General features: G+C 40.9%; 1 pseudogene; it reads left to right on the plus strand.

The window, feature by feature from the left end:
• The first annotated feature begins 4,789 nt into the window (after window positions 1-4,789).
• On the plus strand, window positions 4,790-6,127 carry LOC147510883 (putative LRR receptor-like serine/threonine-protein kinase At3g47570; annotated as a pseudogene).
• The last annotated feature ends 1,050 nt before the right edge of the window (window positions 6,128-7,177 follow it).

Genomic DNA, 7,177 nt, shown 5'->3' on the forward strand with positions numbered 1-7,177 from the left:
CTTTTGGATCATTGTCAAGATTTTGTTGGGATGGGTATTGATGGGGTGTCTAAGAAGATTGAGTGGGACCAAGAGTTGAAGATGGGTCGAGCTATTGAGGTTAAAGATCTGGCTGAGAGTGTTATTGGTGGTGGGATAGATTATGTGAAGGAGAGTGCGGATGAGCTGAGTGAGATCTTGTTATTATGTTTTTTGGATTAGGGAAGTAGAGAAAAGGGTCGAAAGGTGCTTGTAGAATTGTGCAGCAGAAGGATTGTTAGAGGAGTCGCAGTGCTTATGGGTTCAGGTCATGGCAGTGGTTTTGGGTATGCTTTAAGAATCATCATTCACATGGAGACTCAAGACATGACGTCTATAGATGGTTCGACGAGTCACAATAGGGGAGCAAACATCTCCAGAGAATATTCAACAACAACGACGGTGATGAAGTTTGGAGACAGAGGAACAATGGGATCAATAGATTGGGGCTGTGATCAACGGCTGGGAGCGTCTGAATATGGATGGTAAGATGATTACAAAAAACGTAGAGAGGCATACACCGCGACATGTAACTTGTTTCTTTTACCGTCATATACATAGTGGACGGACGAGTAGTGACTCGGCCGGCAGCCATAGTTACACTGGGGGCAAGCAAACCTTGTCCCCGTGGGCAGAGATGTGTGAGGGGACGTATGGGGATTATCCCCAGACCTCGTGGTATTCCGCGAACCTATTCGCTCTAGGAGGTCGCGGACCATGAATGAGAAACATGGTTGTACACCTCGGGGTCAGAGGGATTATACATAGTATTGAGCATATGATCGCTGTTATTTCTTGTATACATACACTTCTGCTAAATGTCCTTCATTATATCTCACATATTATTTGGATAATACTCGAACATGAAAGTTTCAGGTTACAGAGAAAGAGAAAGGCTTGCGGTACCGTGGAACCGAATGGAGTTTGAGCTGGTATTGGGAGATGGATCCATCTCACCTCATTTACTACATTATTTGCATACACTATATTGTCATCAAAGAGTTTACTGTTTGCATTAAATGCATATTGTATGGTATAACATTGAGTAAGACCAGAGTCGAGCCAGGTACTAGCTATACGGGGAACCTCGAAGTCTTTGTTTAGTTTTTCAGTTAAAAGAGAGGAAGCTTGCTTCTAGATATTACTAAGTGAGCTGAGGAATGATAGTTTGTGTTAAATGTTATATCATTGAATTAGAGACTTCCAATTGTTTCATGAGTATTGGGCTATGAGCGAAAGTAACTTGGGGGCAAACTGAGCTACCCCCATCAGGGCTTCACAAATTTACCAAAAACAGCGGGATGAGCCCTTCGCGGACTAGATGTCCGAATCAAACTGGGGGGCAAACTGAGCTGTCCCCATCAGGCTTCACAGCTAACCAAAGACAGCGGGGGGGATGAGCCATTCCCGGACTAGATGTCCGAATCCAACTAGGGGGCAAACTGAGCTGCCCCCATCAGGCTTCACAGCTAACCAAAGATAGTGGGGAGATGAGCCCTTCGCAGACTAGGTGTCCGAATCAAGCTTGGGGCAAAATGAGATGCCTCTAAGCCAGAGAGCGGGGGGGATGAGCCCTTCGAGGACTGTATGTCACAGAGAGCGGGGGGGATGACCCCTTTGTGGACCGCAATGTCCGAATCAAAGCTTGGGGAAAAATGAGATGCCTCTAAGCCAGAGAGCGGAGGGGACGAGCCCTTCGCAGACTGTATGTCACAGAGAGCGGGGGAGATGACCCCTTCGTGGATTGCAGAGTCCGAACCAAGCTGGGGACAAAATGAGCTGTCTCTAAGCCAGAGAGCGGGGGATGAGCCTTTCGCAAATATGTTGTGGAGTTTTACAGAGCACCGAGGAGAATGGGATGAGTCTCTTACAGAGATGTTAAGTGTTACAAATAAGAGCGAAGGGGTTGAGACCCTTCGCGGATATGTTGTTGAGTTCTACAAAAGAGAAATGGAGGGGATGAGGCCATTTGTGGACGTAATATCGAGTTCCATGAGTAAGTGCGAAGGGGATGAGACCCTTCGTGGACAATATGTTGAGTTAGAAGAATGAGAGTGAGAACGAATCAAGGTCTTCTCAGGTCCACCGTCTTCGTCCACGGACCCTAGAGGGGGCATCTGTATCAGCCTAATTCATGACCATCAAGATGACATGTCTTCAGGACCGAGGCAGCGTAAGGTAAAAGAAAGAGGGAGCACGTGATCCAGTCTGCGAGTCATGTAAAGGGCGCGGAATTTGGAGGGGCATAGGGACCAGTGGGAGTTCAGTGACCCAAAGGGAGGCGGAATAGTGAAGGGGCATACGGGAGTACGATAGCAAAGCCGTGATATATCAAGAGACAGTTGGACAGTTAGTGGAGAGAGGACGAGAAAGAGGATTAGGGGATACGGGAGTGGTGAGCGGTTAGAGAGAAAGAGGGGGGGTTAGAAGATATATAAAAGAGAAGAGAGGAGAGAGAGACGGAGGAACTACGGTTCGGCTTGATCCCCCAAAGAGAGGGTAATGAGGGCAACCCACTCGGTTCAAATTCGGTCGATGAGAATGAGCAATCGCTCCTCGAGAAAGACCGGTAAGATCGGGGGTAGAGAAATCGGTTAGTACAATAATCACGGACATTATTATACCTTTTCCCCTGATCTGCATAGCCATGTAGTATTAAGCTTGTGTGGGGGTATAGCAAAACCAGAAGTATAGAAATGGAAGCCGTCAAAATCCTTCCATGCCGAAAAAGAAAGACAAACTATTATAACAAAACCATCTCAAGTCCCACATTACACACATACCATTGAACAAAGTAGCACATTAATATACAGAACTTTCATTTGTTTAGGGTCATTAGTGAGCGAAGAAATATGATTGAAAACGACCTCCCGATAACATTTTATAGATGCAAACGAAACCAATTCGAACTAAACTCTGCTTGGTATTGACAAAGTGACAAACTAATAACTCTGCTCGATTGTTTTGTCAATTCGAATTGATATGTGACAAACTAATAACAAGGCTTGGACCCTTCCATATATGGGCCTTTCGATTGCAGGTGTTTAATGGGCTTATTTTTTCCATTTTAGAAATATGACAAATATAACCCCCAATAATACCCACTTCGTCTTCTTCCTTGGGAACCCTTGCCCTTCTTCGTCTCCTGTAAACCAAAACAAGATAGCTTTCCTTGCACTTCGTCTTTGATAATAATATATTATGAATATTGAGTCATCGTCTACCCAAGTGCAATGAGACTTGCTTTCATTTGCCTTTAGCATATTTATTTCTCCACCAACTTTGATTTTTATGCATATTGATTCACAGGTCAAAGAAAAATAATTGCTTTCATTTTCCTTTAGTTATTATTTCTGTGGAAATTATAAACGCTTGCTCAAATTTCTTGGTTTATGGCCTCAAGTTCTTTTCTATATAATACAACATGAATTTTTATTCTGCACCTTCAGTTATGACGCTGTTCAGTTTTTCTCTCTTTCTTGCCGTCCTTCTCAGCTGTATTTCTTTAGCACTGAGATAGACTTGCCTTGCTAGCATTCAAGTCTCAAATAATTCTAGACCCTTACAACGTTACGGATTCATGGAATGATTCTCGCCATTTTCGTGAGTGGGAAGGAGTTGTATGCAGTCATAGACATCGAAGGGTCACAGTTTTGAATTTCACGTCCAAAGGTCTAGTCGGATACATATCACCTCACGTTGGAAACCTCTCTTTCTTGAGAACCCTACGCCTCTCTCACAACGGATTTCAAGGTGAAATTCCTCAAGAAATTGGTCAGTTGTTTAGACTAGAAGATCTTATACTGGGTAACAATTCTCTTGTAGGAAAAATTCCCGTTAATATCTCCCATTGTTCCAACCTCATAAACCTCTTTTGTGCTCATAATAAGATTGTTGGACCCGTACCTATGGAACTTGGGTACCTTACAAAGCTTGTTCGTATGAGTCTGGACGTTAACACGCTAACTGGAGAAATTCCACCTTCCTTGGGGAACCTAACATCTATTCAAGCTCAATCTATATCATATAGTAATTTGGTTGGTGGTATTCCTAGTACTTTTGGACAGTTGAAGAGACTCAAGTTTCTTTCACTCGGTTCATGTAAACTCTCTGGTACATTTCCTCCCTTTCTTCATAATCTATCAGCCTTAGAAACCATTTCGATACCAGAAAATCATTTTACGTACTGGGGACGTTCTTAATGAGATCGGTCTTCTACTTCCCAATCTTAAATTATTTTTAATTGGGACAAACCAATTTTCTGGTCCCATTCCTACTTCTTTATTCAATAATGCTACAAAACTCCAAGAGCTTGATATTGGTCTCAACCAATTTAGCGGATTTGTCCCTACCAATGTAGGAAATCTAAGAGAACTTACATGTTTCCTTATTCACAATAACAATCTTGGAAGCGGTAGGTCTGGAGATTTGGATTTCTTTTCATCTCTACCCAATTGTAGTCATCTACATACTCTTGGGGTGGGCCCCAATAGATTTGGTGGCGTTCTTCCTGCCTCGGTAGCCAATTTGTCAAGTCAACTAAGTACATTGGATTTGGGTAGAAATCAAATATCTGGAAATATTCCTATCGGAGTTGGGCATCTCCAAAATTTGAGTTTTTTTAGATTTGTCTTCCAACTTCTTGATTGGTAGTATTCCCCTGAGCATTGGAAATCTCCAAAACCTACATGAATTGCATCTAGGTATCAACCAGCTATCAGGACAGATCCCTTCTTCCAGAACTAACATGTCCAAGTTATATTCTCTACATATGTCAAACAACATGTTGGAAGGAAGCATTGCTTCAAGTCTATACAACCAAATGTTGCAGATACTAGACCTTTCTTATAACAATTTTACTGGCGTCATACCGAAGCAAGAGATTGGCCTATCTTCGCATTTAATTGCCGTTGATTTATCCCATAACTCATTGGATGGGTCCATACCTTTTGAAATTGGTCGCTTGAAAAATCTTGACTACCTTATCATCTCAGAGAACAAGCTGGTGGGTGAAATTCCTAGCACACTTGGTAGTTGTTCGAGTTTGGAATACCTCCATCTGCAAGGCAACTTTTTCCAAGGACCCCTTCCCTCTCAACTTGGTGATCTGAAAGGCCTTCAAGTTTTGGATGTTTCACGAAACAACATATTTGGAAATATTCCTAAAGAACTAGAGGAGCTTTCTTTACAAAGACTCAATCTATCTTTCAATAACCTTGAGGGTGAGGTGCCAATACAAGGGATCTTTCAAAATGCAAGTGCAGTTTCAGTTGTCGGAAACTACAAGCTATGTGGTGGCATTCCAAAACTTAAGTTACCTAAATGCAAAACCCAAAAACGTAAGCTGCCTCTCGCGTTGAAGGTGACACTTGGTGTACTAATCCCATCCTTCATTGCGGCAATGTTCCTTTTAATCTATTTATGGAAACAGCCTAAACCAAAATTTCCTTCCCCCTCAGAACAAGTTTGCGGGGATCTCACACGTGTTTCTTACAATGATCTCCACAAAGCAACAGATGGATTTTCCTCAGAGAACTTGATTGGCGCAGGGAGTTATGGATCTGTTTACAAAGGTATTCTTCACCACGGTGAAGGTTTCATTGCAGTGAAGGTATTCGAACTCATGAGACAGGGAGCTTCCAAGAGTTTCATGGCCGAATGTGAAGCCCTGAGAGGAGTTCGACATAGAAATCTACTCAAGATCTTAACTGTTTGCTCAAGTGTAGACTCTAATGGTAATAATTTTAAAGCTCTAGTTTTCAACTTCATGCCTAATGGAAGTCTAGATAGTTGGTTGCATCCAAGCTCAAATGGACAACATCAACCAAATGGTTTGAATCTATATCAATGATTAAGCATAGCAATTGATGTTGCCTCAGCTCTTGATTATCTTCACAATTATTGTGAAAGGCCTATTATTCATTGTGATTTGAAGTTGAGCAATGTTCTTCTTTCGGATGACATGGCTGCCCATGTTGCTGACTTCGGAATAGCAAAACTTCTTTCTAACAGCACGAACACTTCTACCAAAACTGAATCTAATTCGATTGCACTCAGAGGAACTGTTGGGTACATTCCTCCAGGTACGCCTTTTGCTTTAGTCTTGTAGTTTCTATCCAAATTTCCTTTCTTAATGTTACAAGTTTCAAAAGTGTCATTAGATATTAACAATGGAATTTAAATCAATGTTTAATGTCTAATAATTTTATGAAAAAAAATGCAGAGTATGGACTTGGTTCGGAGGTGTCTAAACAAGGGGATATGTATAGTTATGGTATACTTTTGCTAGAGATATTGACAGGAAAGAGACCAACAGATCACATGTTCAGGGATGGACTCAGCCTTCGTGAATATTCTAGAATGGCTTTACCTCTGGGGGTGATTGGTATTTGAAACACCTAACAATGGAACTGCCATTGCAATAAATCAAATAAACGAAAGCTTGAGTTCCATGGTAAGAATCGGATTGGCATGTTCAGAAGAAGTAACAGTTGAGAGAATGGACATCAGAGACGTTCTCAAGGAATTGACTTCAATCAAAGAAGGTCTTTTGCGCGTTTGAAACGGAGGACTGGAGTTGAATTATGTATATTTTTTTGTTTTGTTTTGTTTTTGTTATTTTCAAAAAGATTATTATTTTTCATATTGTGTTCATAGCATACTATGATGGATTGATGGGCTAATCTCCCTAGAAGGGAAATGAACCATTTTTCTTATGTTTTAGTTTAGTTCTTTTTCTATCATGTTTTAGTGTAAATCTCTTATTGAGTTTTTTATTCATCAATTTCTCTAACACTCCTAGCGGAGGTTAGGGGATCTTAGAGTAATTCATGACTATGTAGAGCCAAATACTACAAACTTAGACTATTTTTTTCTAGTTTTTAGTGTTCTAGTGTGATAATTGGATTTTTTATGGCACATTAATTAGTTGTATGGCACCTCAATTAGTGTTCTATAATTGTATAGTTAATACCACATATGAATTTTCAATGACACTTAGAGTTGTATATTGAATGTCACTTAAAGCACAATTTAGTTAGATAGAATATATCATTGGAGATTGAAAAAGTATATGATGGAAAGGTAGAAGGCAAGTTGAAAACCACATATTATCATTATGGTTATGAGCATAAAGTTTGCAAGTATGGTGAGTTTCTAT

The sequence above is a fragment of the Coptis chinensis genome, chromosome 3, assembly GCF_015680905.1.
Source record: "Coptis chinensis isolate HL-2020 chromosome 3, ASM1568090v1, whole genome shotgun sequence".
In the NCBI taxonomy this organism is placed as follows: domain Eukaryota; kingdom Viridiplantae; phylum Streptophyta; class Magnoliopsida; order Ranunculales; family Ranunculaceae; genus Coptis; species Coptis chinensis.